General features: G+C 34.9%; 1 protein-coding gene across 6 annotated transcripts in view; it reads right to left on the reverse strand.

The window, feature by feature from the left end:
- Positions 1-17,754, reverse strand: part of LOC138698122 (transducin-like enhancer protein 4) — an 814,654-nt gene that overhangs the window by 713,695 nt on the left and 83,205 nt on the right. The gene's annotated exons all lie outside the window — the stretch shown is intronic.

Consider the following 17,754-nt stretch of genomic DNA (forward strand, 5'->3'; position numbering starts at 1 on the left):
CACTTCGTAATATAGTAATTGCTTCTTCTTCTCATTATTATTATTATTCGTCATAAAGAAGATTAAAGTGTGACGTTATAAATTTGTAATTGAAGTTGGAAATGGGTGAGGGCTGTTTATAATTTGAAATACATACGGCATAACTTAAAGTGTGATGTTATAAATTTGTAATTGAAGTTGGAAATGGGGCGGGGGAATTTGATAAAATTCTAATGTAATAGTAATTTAATTGATAAATAGTAATGGGTAAGGGAAATTTGCAAGTGTTAATTGAAATTGGAATGGAGGAATTATTGATGGCGTAAATGGTTGTACTTTAAGCCAATTGACAAAAAAATTAATCTAGCACACTTGTAAATTAAACACATACATTCTTCTCATATTATTCCAATGTAATACATTTTGAGTGGTTTGTTTAGCGTATTTAACACATTATTACCAACATTCAGAATGTGACATTATTATGATTTAGAGCAGTAATTGTAGCAGATAAATCAATGTAGATGTATATGTTGAAGTGTGCAAATATTATGCAAGCTTGCTGAATCACTTCCGGCGACGATGCAATTGTTGAGTACTGATAAAAGCATGTTCTTTAAGCACCTGCAACGCGTCATATTACACAAATATTGCATGATGCAAATAATATGTAAGCTGTTAATTCACATCCGGTGAAGACGCAAGTGCTGAATAATGGCCACCTTATTATTATTATTATTATTATTATTATTATTATTATTATTATTCCAATTTAATACATTTTGAAGTAACATTGATTGGAATGATTAATAATTTAATACATTTTGAAGTAACATTTATTGGATTTATTTTAAGCCATACATTATTACCGAAGCAGTTCGTAATATAGTAATTGCTGCTTCTTCTTCTTCTTCTCATTATTATTATTATTCGTCATAAAGAAGATTAAAGTGCGACGTTATAAATATGTAATTGAAGTTGGAGTAATTGAAGTTGGAAATGGGGGGGGGGATTTGATAAAATTCTAATGTAATAGTAATTTAATTGATAAATAATAATGAGTAAGGGAAATTCGCAAGTGTTAATTGAAATTGGAATGGGGGAATTATTTATTGCGTAAATGGTTGTACTTTAAGCCAATTTATAAAATGTTAATTGAAATTGGAATGGGGGAATTATTTATGGCGTAAATGGTTGTACTTTAAGCCAATTTATAAAAAAGTTAATCTAGCACACTTGTAAATTAAACACATACATTCTTCTCAGTTTATTATTATTCCAATGTAATACATTTTGAGTGGTTTGTTTAGCGTATTTAATTTAAGCCATACATTATTACCAACATTAAATTCATCAGAATGTGACATTATTATTTCGTAATAAAGTAATTGTAGCAGATAAATCAATGTAGATGTATATGTTATTACATAGGCATAAGTGTGCAAATATTATGCAAGCTTGCTGAATCACTTCCGGCGACGGTGCAATTGCTGAGTAATGATAGAAATATGTTTTTGAAACATCTGGAACGTGTTATATCACACAAATATTGCATGATGCAAATTATATGCAAGCTGTTAATTGACATCCGGCGTCTTATAGCTATCTGCTATGTGTGCAAATATTATGCAATGTCACATCCGACGATGAAATTGCTAAGTAATGATAAAAAACATGTTTTTGATAATGACCTTGGAGGTAATATGGCTGGATGATGAGTTGAATTATTTAGAAGTGTAATGAAAGAAGTATTGCAGTTTGGAATAATTGACATTGAACAAGTTTAGACAGCAGTGGGAGGGGGGGGCAAGATGATGAATAATACGCTCGAATTTATACAACTATTACACTATCACATATTTTATAAAATATCTTTGTCAAAAAAACTTTGGTAGTGTAATAGCAGCCATAGCGTTAATAATGTCTCACAATATTTATTTTAATTTAGATTATACTGCATCCCCAGTCTCGGTTTGAGCTGAAGAAGAAGAAATCGCACAATTTAAATGCTCTGAGTGTAAAAAACGGTATATTGGTTTTCAAATATTAATAATCCTTAAGAATTGGTGTATATGTTGAGATTATTCTAAACATATATGTTACCAGAATATAACATAATTCCAGTGGTAGCTTATTGATTTGGGAGCGGTGGATTCATTACATGTTTGTATGATAAAACCTGAGGATGATTGAGAGAATGCCAATGATTAAACTGAATCTAGTCATTGGGGATGGGGATGTACTTGGTAAAAGAAAATAGTAACAACATAAAATTATGCGTGTATATTTATTCCTAAAAATAAATACAATGCACTGAGTAAGAAAAAAAGTAACACATACTTACATTTTTAAACATATGATATGAGTAAAAGCACTTTATACATAATCCAATAAGACACTTTGAACATTGTGTTCGAACAACGCTCTTACACCCTTTTTGCACACATCTCCTCCGACTTTTGAATGGGATATATTGTACCAAATGTTACAACTTGTCAAAAATCGTAATCTTGTGACATATACGTTACAACTTGTCGAAAATCGTAATCTTGTGACATATATGTTACACCTTTTCGACATGGTGTTGCATTATCGCAACACGAATACGATTTTCGACATGGTGTTGCATTATCGCAACACGAATACGATTTTCGACATGGTGTTGCATTATCGCAACACGAATACGATTTTCGACATGGTGTTGCATTATCGCAACACGAATACGATTTTCGACATGGTGTTGCATTATCGCAACACGAATACGATTTTCGACATGGTGTTGCATTATCGCAACACGAATACGATTTTCGACATGGTGTTGCATTATCGCAACACGAATACGATTTTCGACATGGTGTTGCATTATCGCAACACGAATACGATTTTCGACATGGTGTTGCATTATCGCAACACGAATACGATTTTCGACATGGTGTTGCATTATCGCAACACGAATACGATTTTCGACATGGTGTTGCATTATCGCAACACGAATACGATTTTCGACATGGTGTTGCATTATCGCAACACGAATACGATTTTCGACATGGTGTTGCATTATCGCAACACGAATACGATTTTCGACATGGTGTTGCATTATCGCAACACGAATACGATTTTCGACATGGTGTGGCATTATCGCAACACGAATACGATTTTCGACATGGTGTTGCATTATCGCAACACGAATACGATTTTCGACATGGTGTTGCATTATCGCAACACGAATACGATTTTCGACATGGTGTTGCATTATCGCAACACGAATGCGATTTTCGACATGGTGTTGCATTATCGCAACACGAATACGATTTTCGACAAGTTGTAACGTATATGTCACAAGATTACGATTTTTGACAAGTTGTAACATTTGGTACAATATATCCCATTCAAAAGTCGGAGGAGATGTGTGCAAAAAGGGTGTAAAAGCGTTGTTCGAACACAATGTTCAAAGTGTCTTATTGGATTATGTATAAAGTGCTTTTACTCATATCATATGTTTAAAAATGTAAGTATGTGTTACTTTTTTCTTACTCAGTGCATTGTATTTATTTTTAGGAATAAATATACACGCATAATTTTATGTTGTTACTATTTTCTTTTACCAAGCACATCCCCATCCCCAATGACTAGATTCAGTTTAATCATTGGCATTCTCTCAATCATCCTCAGGTTTTATCATACAAACATGTAATGAATCCACCGCTCCCAAATCAATAAGCTACCACTGGAATTATGTTATATTCTGGTAACATATATGTTTAGAATAATCTCAACATATACACCAATTCTTAAGGATTATTAATATTTGAAAACCAATATACCGTTTTTTACACTCAGAGCATTTAAATTGTGCGATTTCTTCTTCTTCAGCTCAAACCGAGACTGGGGATGCAGTATAATCTAAATTAAAATAAATATTGTGAGACATTATTAACGCTATGGCTGCTATTACACTACCAAAGTTTTTTTGACAAAGATATTTTATAAAATATGTGATAGTGTAATAGTTGTATAAATTCGAGCGTATTATTCATCATCTTGCCCCCCCCTCCCACTGCTGTCTAAACTTGTTCAATGTCAATTATTCCAAACTGCAATACTTCTTTCATTACACTTCTAAATAATTCAACTCATCATCCAGCCATATTACCTCCAAGGTCATTATCAAAAACATGTTTTTTATCATTACTTAGCAATTTCATCGTCGGATGTGACATTGCATAATATTTGCACACATAGCAGATAGCTATAAGACGCCGGATGTCAATTAACAGCTTGCATATAATTTGCATCATGCAATATTTGTGTGATATAACACGTTCCAGATGTTTCAAAAACATATTTCCATCATTACTCAGCAATTGCACCGTCGCCGGAAGTGATTCAGCAAGCTTGCATAATATTTGCACACTTATGCCTATGTAATAACATATACATCTACATTGATTTATCTGCTACAATTACTTTATTACGAAATAATAATGTCACATTCTGATGAATTTAATGTTGGTAATAATGTATGGCTTAAATTAAATACGCTAAACAAACCACTCAAAATGTATTACATTGGAATAATAATAAACTGAGAAGAATGTATGTGTTTAATTTACAAGTGTGCTAGATTAACTTTTTTATAAATTGGCTTAAAGTACAACCATTTACGCCATAAATAATTCCCCCATTCCAATTTCAATTAACATTTTATAAATTGGCTTAAAGTACAACCATTTACGCAATAAATAATTCCCCCATTCCAATTTCAATTAACACTTGCGAATTTCCCTTACTCATTATTATTTATCAATTAAATTACTATTACATTAGAATTTTATCAAATCCCCCCCCCCATTTCCAACTTCAATTACTCCAACTTCAATTACATATTTATAACGTCGCACTTTAATCTTCTTTATGACGAATAATAATAATAATGAGAAGAAGAAGAAGAAGCAGCAATTACTATATTACGAACTGCTTCGGTAATAATGTATGGCTTAAAATAAATCCAATAAATGTTACTTCAAAATGTATTAAATTATTAATCATTCCAATCAATGTTACTTCAAAATGTATTAAATTGGAATAATAATAATAATAATAATAATAATAATAATAATAATAATAAGGTGGCCATTATTCAGCACTTGCGTCTTCACCGGATGTGAATTAACAGCTTACATATTATTTGCATCATGCAATATTTGTGTAATATGACGCGTTGCAGGTGCTTAAAGAACATGCTTTTATCAGTACTCAACAATTGCATCGTCGCCGGAAGTGATTCAGCAAGCTTGCATAATATTTGCACACTTCAACATATACATCTACATTGATTTATCTGCTACAATTACTGCTCTAAATCATAATAATGTCACATTCTGAATGTTGGTAATAATGTGTTAAATACGCTAAACAAACCACTCAAAATGTATTACATTGGAATAATATGAGAAGAATGTATGTGTTTAATTTACAAGTGTGCTAGATTAATTTTTTTGTCAATTGGCTTAAAGTACAACCATTTACGCCATCAATAATTCCTCCATTCCAATTTCAATTAACACTTGCAAATTTCCCTTACCCATTACTATTTATCAATTAAATTACTATTACATTAGAATTTTATCAAATTCCCCCGCCCCATTTCCAACTTCAATTACAAATTTATAACATCACACTTTAAGTTATGCCGTATGTATTTCAAATTATAAACAGCCCTCACCCATTTCCAACTTCAATTACAAATTTATAACGTCACACTTTAATCTTCTTTATGACGAATAATAATAATAATGAGAAGAAGAAGCAATTACTATATTACGAAGTGCTTCGGTAATAATATATGGCTTAAAATAAATCCAATAAATGTTACTTCAAAATGTATTAAATTATTAATCAATCCAATAAATCTTACTTCAAAATGTATTAAATTGGAACGATGATAATAATAATAATAATAATAATAATAATAATAATAATAATAATAATAATAATAAGGTGGCCATTATTCAGCACTTGCGTCTTCACCGGATGTGAATTAACAGCTTGCATATTATTTGCATCATGCAATATTTGTGTAATATGACGCGTTGCAGGTGCTTAAAGAACATGCTTTTATCATTACTCAGCAATTGCATCGTCGCCGGAAGTGATTCAGCAAGCTTGCATAATATTTGCACACTTATGCATTACACAACATATACATCTACATTAAATGTATTACATTGGAATAATAATAATATGTGAAGAATGTATGTGTTTAATTTACAAGTGTGCTAGATTAATTTTTTTATAAATTGGTTTAAAGTACAACCATTTACACCATCAATAATTCCCACATTCCAATTTCCATTTGCCATTACTATTTATCAATTCAATTACCAATACATTAGAATCTTAATATTTTTTATCAATTACTCAACAATTGGCTTAAAGTACAACCAGTTTCAGGACATCCATTGGATAGCTGGCCATTATTCAGCACTTGCGTCTTCACCGGATGTGAATTTAACAGCTTGCATATTATTTGCATCATGCAATATTTATCTACGTTGATTTATCTGCTACAATTACTGCTCTAAATCATAATAATGTCACATTCTGATGAAATTAATGTTGGTAATAATGTATTAAATACGTTAAACAAACCACTCAAAATGTATTACATTGGAATAATATGAGAAGAATGTATGTGTTTAATTTACAAGTGTGCTAGATTAATTTTTTTATAAATTGGTTTAAAGTACAACCATTTACGCCATCAATAATTCCCACATTCCAATTTCCATTTGCCATTAGCTACTATTTATCAATTCAATTACCAGTACATTAGAATCTTAATATTTTTTATCAATTACTCAACAATTGGCTTAAAGTACATTTTTACCCCCCCTCCCCCATTTCCAACTTCAATTACATATTTATAACGTCACTTCAGCCACATCCTGTTTAATTTACAAGTGTGCTAGATTAATTTTTTATCCATTTATGTCCCACGTTCCAACACCCATTCCCCAATCAATTAAATTACCATTACATTAGAATCTTAAGAAAAAGAATGTATGTGTTTAAGTGTGATAGATTAATTCTTCGCCGGATGTGTAATATTTGCACACATAGCAGTTTTCAAACATGTATGAACTAGAACAATTGCCGGATATGACTCAGCACACATAGCAACATTGATGAGATAAACATGTATGAACTTGTCATGCAATTACATACCTGCACGTTACACTTTAACCATGACGTAATTTAGTTACGCCCCTTTCCTACGTCATAATTTCCACATTGAGGAGATAAACATCATACCTGCATGACGTCACACTTTAACCTTGACGTAATATAAGTTACGCCCCTTTCCTACGTCATAATTCCCACATTGAGGAGATAAACTTGTCATGCCATTACATACTCGCACGTCACACTTTAACCTTGACGTAATTTAAGTTACGCCCCTTTCCTACGTCATAATTTCCACATTGAGGAGATAAACATGTCATGCCATTACATGCATTACGTCACACTTTAACCTTGAACTCTTAGATTGTCATTTATGACGTTACGCCCCTTTCTTACGTCATCACTTTAACCTTGAACTCTTAGATTGCCATTTATGACGTTACGCCCCTTTCCTACGTCATAATTTAAGCCCCCCACCCCCTCCGTGACGTCATAACTTAAGCCCCGCCCATGACGCAATAATTTGGCCACGCCCACTATGACGTAATACTTTGGCCACGCCCACAATGACGTCACATGGAACCCCCTACCTCCATTTAGCCAGCCTAACTCCAGGCGGTTCCCGTCATTTCTTATCTACTAATGAGTGTCTGCAAGCAAGTCTCCATTCTCATCCTTGATCACGTTTACCTTTCCTGATATTCATTCTTAAATTCCTTTATACGATTATATATATCTCGAATGCTTTTATTCTTACTGTTTGTTAACATTTCATTTAAGTTTATTTTTTCTATCATTGTAGTTGTGATGTGTATAGTTGTACTTCAATGCTAAATGTTACGTATTGTTAAATATAACTTTCCATTGTATATTAATATGGCAAGAAATTAGAAACCATATCGCCATATATCGTTACTTAGCATCATATGAAATGTAATTTATAATTTTGTACGGTGGAAAAGAAAATATGCAACTTAGGAACAAATTTTGCTTCTTTCATTCATACTTTTCTCATTGAAATCAGGCACAAACTTAGCTATAATTTCTTGCCAAACATTCGTTTTCACCACTTTATTGCTATAGTTATCGCTTTTGACATCCCAAATAGCAGGTCGACTTTCTATTTCACTTATAAAATCTTCCGTGTTAATCAAATCTAAACTCATGGATGGATAGACTAGTTTCACTGTGCTCAGTGAATGTTCTGTTGGCAATCTGCAAGCTGTGTCCTGTGATTTGTGTCCCAGTGTGAAAACTCAAATTCAAAGCAATGTATGTCGGGCAGTGACTGGTCTGGACACAGTGACCCTATCCGACACATGTGTAGAGGGCGAGACACTGCCGGGACACTGTGACTGGATGAGACACTGCAGTGTCCCGGTATGAACGCTCCAATTCAAACTAATGTATCTCCGTCAGTGACCGTCACCGGTGTCCTAGTGTGAAAAGGCTCTTATCCCAAACGGTGCTACCGTTTCATGTTTTCGTTATAAAGATCATTCCTAGTTACAATTATCGGCATCAATATAATGATTTCTACAACCACCATCCACTGTGAATAAATGTTAAACTATAAAATGGCTTTTAATTAAAACTGAAATTAAAATCTTTTTAATCGTCATCAATGAACTCGAGATATGACAACTTTGCTTTATATTCCACGTGGAGTATACATGTACGTGAATGTTATTTGAAAATGCTGACGCATCAAAGGTAGAGATTGTACCACGTCTTGTGATTGGAGCGGTATCTGAGCCCGCTTAATCATAAAACAAACAGTTTATCTTATCTCTTCAAAGGAAAGTGTTCGTTTTGTCACCGGCTGGGTGTTAATTCACCCAGGCAGATGTATCAACCACTTCCACGACATATTGTATGTCCATGTGTTCCCACAGGCTTGCAAAATTTTTCACATAAATTAATACGGTACTTATTTGAGTCAGGTAAAATAACAATAATAAAGAACAAAGATTTAAGAACATGCATACAATAATAATAATAATAATAATAATAATAATAATAATAATAATAATAATAATAATAATAATAATAATCATCATCATCATCATCATCACAAATAATGGCGAACTGTATCAATTATCAATTAATGCTGAATCGTTCCCATTCTTCTGCATTGGGGCGGCTATACATGATCTGACTGAAATTTGTCGTTTGCTTTTAAAAATCGCCTGCGTTCCAAGTAGGCCTATGACAAGCGTGTCTTATGCTGCAAGTCCTTGACTTAGGTTATAGGCCTACACCTCAAGGCAGGGATAACTTCGAGTATGACATTCAAAGGTTTCCATAATTGTTAATCACAATCACCCTCTCGTCCCATTCACGCTAAATAAATATTTTCTAAAGTTGATAAACCGCCATTAAATAAACTAATAAATAAAAAATATGGCCACGAAACAAGCAGGCAAATAATACTTATTTATGACTTTACAATATCGGATGCTTGCGGCACAAAATATTCATATTCAAAATTATATAATAAAATGTCAAAAACTGCCCTCCAATACGAATTACAGCGGTATAAATTACAATTGCAGATGTATAGTTTATTTATTTTGGCCTCGCGTTCATGGAAAAATATGATAGTGTAATATATTACATGGATTCAAATTCCAGTTTCAAGCTTAAATACGGTTGAGCGAGAGAAAGAGCTACAGAAATATGAAACATCGCTCATGAAATTATTCGCTAATACTAGAGACAAAAAAGACACATTCCTGATACTTTGAACGTAAAAGTAACACGCAACAAACACAATAAAAATCTTTGTTCTTGCTAAATACAGAAACAATTCCCTATGCTTTAATATTCCTGCCTGTACCGTGACTTTAGTATGCTAACCTAATTCGTCACAGTCCATTTTAGAGGCTAGTTTCAATTTATGTGCTAATATTTTTTCGCACAGTGATGTTTAGCTAGGAAGCAAATAACGCGGCTACTGAAGCGTTACAAAACACACAACATTCGAAACTTACACGTGATAGCTACTGTGTGCAACGTAGGCCTATTAGCGTACCAACCCACTTGTCGCACCTTTAACAAACACTCATTCGTTTCCTACGAATTCATGTTATCTTTTTTTTTTTCTGTCACATACGATTTCTTGTAAAAAAAACAATGTCTATATCATTTACATTTAAAAAAGACTAACACTTTCATTTTTGTAGGTGATGAACTGCTATTAAAATTCACCGTTGCAATAGTCAAAGTCAGTGCCATAATAACACTATAAATTAGCGGCGAAGCCATGAAGACTAATATTGATCTGCTTTCCGTAAGTGTAAAGTGCCTGACTTGCTTTCGTCAGACTTGTAGGGATGTACACGTTGTTTCGTAATCACTTTCGTTAGTTTTTTTTTAACCATGCGTTTCAGTTCGTGAATCAATCATGTCTACTTCACTTTCCAATGTCTTCCCTTCCATTTCTATCTCGTCACTCCAGTTATCACCTTCCATCCGCGTCCGAGACTCCTGTATACTGGTTATTGCATTAGACTGGTTACTGCTCCCCTTTGTTAATTTAACTTGATTTCCATCATCTTTTATATGGGAATCCAGTTGTGATGACTTTCCAAGTATTTTGTTTTTTTCTATGTTCGTAGATTCACCATCATTTTTGACTTGATCAAGTTCAGGATTTTTCTTACGGCGTTTCTTCCCAGGCTCTTTAGCTTCAAATATATATTTTAGAAATTTGTCCATTACTTGTGTCACTTTCATCCTCATCAGCCGTTATAGTATCAGAATCTTCAATTTCAACGAGATTGTTCTCTATATCGTCTTGTATGGGGTCTTGTCCTAATAACATGGTCGGTCTGGTAGTAGTTTCAGTAGAAGTTCCATTTTCTCTTGTGAACTCTTGTCCACCTTGCCCATCTTCTCTAGTATTCGGCTCAATCGTACGCGAGCTAGCACTGGTGGTTGCCTCCTCTGAGATCGGAAGAACGGTCGAAGGATGATTTTCATCAGGCAAATCTCGTATCGGTTTTAGATCACTCATCAGAAAGGGTCTGTTATTATTATTCCCAATTTGACGCGAACCTTTACCAGGACAATAACGGCGAATATGAGATGCACTGCCACAAAAGAAGCAAGTTTGTTCTTGACCTGGGTAGACAACATAAGCCTCATAGCCAGCAATATATAATGTAGATGGAATTTGCTTGTTAATTTGCATATTCACTAGTCTAATACCAGTATCCACCTGAAATCGATATTTTTTGGACCACTTTTCATTTATTATTTCTTGCACTTTCCCGTAAGTTTGCAAAACATGCATAATTCTGTCATTTGGCACTTCTGGTGGCACGTTTAAGATTCTAACTGTAGTAGTATCAAACTCACCTGCTGTTATGTTTACAGTTGTTGCACCATTCATTAGCTGGATTGTTGAAGTTCCAGTGTGTAGTTGAAGATGTTTCTCGTAGCTAAGTTGATTATTGAATTTTATGTACACTGCATTCTGTTTACTCACTAGTTGTAATGTGTCCAATTCATCTTCTCGAACGTTGATATTTTCTTCTAACCATTGGTGTATTTCGTATGCAGTAGGACGTTGTTGATCTTTATTAAACACTGCTTTAATAGTATTCTTCCTACAGATTTTACTTGCCATTGCTAATCAAAATAATTCAAACAAAACAAGAACAACAAACCGCGAGCACACTAGTCGGAAAACAGCTGCTCAAGATGAGACGTCCGTCCACCGCAAGGGTTGGAACGTAACTGCGTTATCGGGACACTGTGAATTCTGTTATTTTACATACATGAGTAGACATACGAGTATGTACATACTATGTATGTATGTAGCCTATGTATGTATGTATGTATGTATTATGTATGTGTGTATTTATGTATGTATGCCTGTATGTAGTCTATGTGTGTATGTATCTGCATATATGAAGAAAAGGAGGAAAGTAATGTTTTAGCTACCTAATGTGGGCGAGAAAGGGTCGACAAATTTTTCTGCAGTAAATCTACGACACGAGGCCCATAGCTTTACTTCTCACCCGAAGAAGCCTTGCTATGCATTTTGTCGCCCTTAAAATCCAACGCCTTCGACTGGTTTTGAATTCGCGAATCTCAGATCCAACGAACAGCATGATAATCGCAAGACAACTGAGGTTGATATAAAGAAAAGAAAAGAATAGAAGTAGCACCAGAAACAGAAATGGTACGCTCTTTAGGCCTTCGAAGGCCTACTGTTTCTAACTTTTAATGCTTACCTTCCTGCTTTTTTCGTCATAAACCTCTGAATTTTCCACTGATACAGTTCAGTAAATGTCAGACACGTAACCTCTCGCTTTACTTCCTTTCCCAAGGAATCCATGCTAGTGGTCTTTTACCATTATCAGTCTTTAAAAATTGCATCATTCTTGGTCGGGTCTGAACCAGTAATATTTCAGTCCAGATGCAAGGACATTATCCACTGCAGTAGCCTACCAAGAGCAACAAGGAGAAGGAAAAAAATAATAAGGGGAAGAGAATCCCAAGAGAAGAGGAGGAATAGACAAACGATAATTTATTAAGTAGGCCTATATATATATATATATATATATATATATATATATATATATATATATATATAATTCTGACATACCAAAAGAGTTTAATTTTGTACTTCTTACATTCTTACACTATTTATTACTGCAACCCATCGGCGTCAGTCGGCTGAGGTGCTCGCCTGTCGACCCGAAGTTGCGCGCGGGCGGGGGTTCGATTCCCGCTTGGACTGATTACCTGGTTGGCTTTCCTCAACCGTAAGGCTAATGTCAGGTAATCTATGGCGAATTATCGGTCTCATCTCGCCAAATAATAACTCGCTATCACCAATCCCATCGACGCTAAATGACCTAGTAGTTGATACAGCGTCGTTAAATAACCAACTGAAACATTGAGTCTCAAAACAAGGAGTAACTTCCCTTTCTTACACAGATAAGCTTGACATATCAAGGAAAGAGAGATGCTGCTAATTTTGTCAAAGAAATTACAATTACTACACTAAGACGTGCCACAAAACAAAAAGAGAGTAGGCCTACACGTCAGCTGCTATAAAGCCTATTCCACTAACTCCTGAGAAAGCTTTGCCTCTTGTTACAAAAGAAATATGTTACATCTAACTGGTGTACAAAGTTTGATCAAAATCTGTTGGATAAAAGAAAACTTACTAAATGTGTCTAAATTCACCCCTATAATGGGGTAGTTTCCTTTACACAAATATAACTGAAGGGTTCAGAGCCATGGTGGGCCAAGTGCCATTTATTAAAAACGGGGAAAGCAAGGGTTAAAGTTAAGTGAATGCCATAGTTTATTGAAGACTGACATACCATTTAGTTTTAATGAGCATATTTTATATTACTTGCTATATGTTTCATTGAATTATGGTAAACACTTAATTTTTTATGAAAAAATCTGCTAAATAGGAGAAAAGTTATTAATAGTTATTAATTTTTCTCTAAATGCAGGTTCTATAATAGGTAGTTTCCCTTATACAAAACTTAATCGGAGTTTGTACACAAAAAAAAAATACAACCTATAACTACTGTACAATGTTTCATGAAAATCTGTTAGATAGGAGAGAAGTTATTAATTTTTCTCTAAATACACCCCCTGTAAGGGGTGTTCCCCTTGTACCAACGTAATCAGAGTTTGTATACAAAACAGATATACTACCCGGAACTACTGAAGTCTACAAAGTTTCATGAAAATCTCTTACATAGGAGAAAAGTTATTACCTTTCTCTAGATGCACCCATAAGGTGTAGTTCTCCTTATAAAAACGTTATCAGAGTTTGTATACAAAATAAATATACTACCTGAAACTACTGCACAAAGTTTCATGAAAATCTGTTAAATGGGAGAAAAGTTCTTAATTTTCTCTGAATGCACTCCCTATAGCGGGCAGGTTCGTTTATACAAACGCAATCAAAGTTTGTATACAAAAAAATGTACTACTTGTAATCTGTTAAATAGGAGAAAACCTATTATGTCCAGCTAGATTTACGTTTCGGACCACTTGTGTCGCCGAACCTTGGCGGCTAAAAGTCGTGCGGCTGCAGTCGGTCTGCCGTCGGGGTCAGCGCTCGTGTGTAAAGCCGGCGCGGCGTTTTCCATTTAAATACTTTATCGACTGCATCCCCGCGACAAGCCAGTCGACCTTGGTGGCTAAAAGTCGCTCGTGTGTAAGGACCCTCAAGTTGCTCTTTACCCAATAAACACGATTCTGCAAGGGACCAGGTTAGAGAGCGAAACAGGCTAGACGCGACGCGAGCAGTAGAACATAGTCCATGCATACTAACCTTGAGGGACAACGCACATAGATCCGCCCTCTACTTATTACAATATTAACTATTAACAAGTTTAAAATAACGTTACTTTCAGTCGCAAAACAAGGACAGCATGGTCTGTTCAAATCCCGCTTAGAGCATTGATCCCTGGCACTCATTACGTAAAAGGCTTAATCAATCCCAAAGTAATAGTGCAGGTGGAAATATTAGGTCAACTGAAAAAATTCAAGACCCCCATCGGGAATAGGAACAGCGACCTTCGGCTTTGTAGCATAACACCTTAATCACTGTGCTATCGTGTGCCTCACTCTTTGGTCAAACACTTTTAAAGAATTCATAAAACTGTAACAATACTGAAATAAAATCTGAGTCTATAACAGAGAACTGTCAGTAGGCCTATATTGCGATTAGAAGTAAAATAAGTAAAGCAAGGCACACTGCGAAAGCATATGACTTGCACACTGACACGCACAGGATAGTGCGTACAGCAAATGCGTTCACTGCTACAAAACAGCTTGCACACGGCGTAACGCACAGCTGATAGCAAAATTCTGGTGTCAATTGTAGTCACGGTCATTATACAGCCATCAAACTCGTTTCAGCCCTAAGATCGGAACAATGTCCCCAGGGATACAACAAAAAGTCAATGTTGTTTTGAAGTCCGGCAGTGGAAGAATCCAGGTTTGGCTCTGTGCACCAAAATCGCGGACACAGAGCAGTTCTTTGTCGCTACGTGTGTTTGCAGTCAAGGAGGACTGGTGGGGGACTGACATCGATTTGATATTCCATTCCTACATTTTCACTTCGGCAGGGTCTGCTGAAGCGGGTCTGTAAATATTTGGCGACTGTTTTGAGACACTTCAGATTTTGATTTTCCCCGCTAGGATTGTGTTTGTTTCCGTCGTGGACGTCACAAGTCAATACACTCACATATGTTCGATTACAGCAGAAGACAAATGCGAGGCTGTACCAGAGACGCCAGTTAAGAATTCGAGCACAAAATGAAGTCACGAGTTGTGCATTGCAATTTATAAATAACATAACTAAGGAGGCAGAACACTACCTTCCGATGACTCCGGTCCCTGGTTCTATATCTGGCAATGGTGAAGACATATTTGTGGTTTAAAAAAGTTAAGATATCTGAGGATTTTTCTCGGAATTCTCCCGTTTTCCTACATATTCCACCATTACTCCCCATTTTCAATATTCCTTATAATAATTTCAATAATATTCATCAAAAACAGTAAAAACAGTACGACGTGATGTAGTACTGTGACTGGCATACAGATGGCATCAGTGAGAAGGCAATCTAGTGGGACTCCACAGGAACATTAAGACATACGGATGAATCGACAAACGGCACCACACAACTAAGGCACGATATTTACAAAAGTGCCACTGTTTTAACTTCAAAAATAATTTTCAGTATAAAAGCGATAAGGCACAGTAAGTTCAGCAGAGGCTGTTTGCTGGTAACAACTCTCGCTCTGTCAGTGAATGATAAATAATTAATTCTTGGCAAAAGAACAGGTACGTTTGGACTTCTATTAATACACTAAAATATAAACACTCCCTTGATGAAATTTTCCAGCGGTAAATGTATCACTTAATATTTCAAAATCTCATGAAATAACGTATTATAATTTCGCATAAATTATCTCACTGGGAATTGAGACATTAAGGAATTTTCTAAAAATAATTTCTGGTTCCCAGTTTCCACAAATGATCCGTAGCCTTAATAAATAATCATTATTCTAAGATGTACCTTCACTCTTGGTATGGTAATACTCAACAAATTATTGTCAGCAACTAATCAATTTATTTTTTGCACTAAACTGGTATAAAAATTGTCTATCTGAACTTCAAGCGTACCTGACTTGGCAGAACGCCTAACGTCGTTAGGTGTATGTTTTATTATCGTAAAGTATGTCGCATGTCTCACGGGCGGCGTTTTATTGAAATGTATGTCGCATGTTTCGCAGGCGAAGTGAGGTTTCTTGCAAGTACGTGGTTTCTTTGCGTTCAATACAAATGGCATTGTACATTTTTCGCAATTATTTCTTATATGAGGTAAATTTTGAGAAGTAGAAGACTTATAGCCAATCCACAATCCCCATTAAATAGCTTTTTGTCTTACTGTCTTGACATAAAGTTCTGTAAATTCAAAGTAATATACTGAAACATCACGTGCACATTCTCGAACTCGAGTCATGTAATATTATACGAATATCCTGAGGTAGTAACAAAACAGAACATGTAGGTCTATCCCATGTTAATGATTTACTATGTTACATGAACTATGAATACCAACACGATTAAGGAAAATAAACTTAGGCTAAAAGAATCAAAGTATGTTCAACAATCTGCATAGTACGAAACAGGAATGAATAAAAAATGCAGTGTTATAAAGTATTGCAATTACCAAGACTTTTTACCATAACAAAACAAAATATAGACAATAATGAACAAAGATTCATAATATGTGAGGACTACAGAGGCAGAAATTCCGGTACACAATGAAAATACACTATACTTGTGCGAACAATTTCACATGTGGCCGATTAGAGTTTCGTAGACGAATATGGCAGTATGAAGAATTCATCATCTCTAATTAAGACACATTATTTGTGGAGCAACCATCTATGAATATCATTAATTCGCTCATGGACTCATATAACTCAGAGTTTCATATACGATATACGGTTATTTAAAAAGTCAGGAAACATGCTTATTTTCACAGAAACTTGTTTCAATTATTTCACTATTTTTGCTATGACAAATGAAACTATTCTGTTGTTTGTTATTTAGTCAATTGTCCGAAGACAGGTTTGAACCTGACACAAATAAAGCATCACTCATGAGGCAATCAGACCAGGAGATAATGGGGTAGGGTGGCCAGTTTCTTTCCCCTTCCATTGCATAAAATCGCCGATTAGCTATATATTACACTAATCAGACTTCAGATGCATACAAACAATTGTTCTTCCTCTGACACATATCGTCAAGTGAGATGTACTGCCTGATATTGGATGTACATATCAGCCAGAGCCTCAATCACAGGTAAAGCTATTCTTAACTACATTAATCTTTTTATTTTATTTTATTATTGTTGTTGTTTAGTCAACTGTCGGAAGACAGGTCTGAACCTCATAAGTGATACCAATATGACACCATTTATGAGGTAACTAGGCCAAGAGTAGGATGGCCAGTGCCTTTCCCCCTCCATTGGATACATTGCCGATTACCTACATATTACACTAATCTGACTTCAGATGCATACAAACAAT

Source organism: Periplaneta americana, chromosome 4 (genome assembly GCF_040183065.1).
Source record: "Periplaneta americana isolate PAMFEO1 chromosome 4, P.americana_PAMFEO1_priV1, whole genome shotgun sequence".
NCBI classification, from domain to species: domain Eukaryota; kingdom Metazoa; phylum Arthropoda; class Insecta; order Blattodea; family Blattidae; genus Periplaneta; species Periplaneta americana.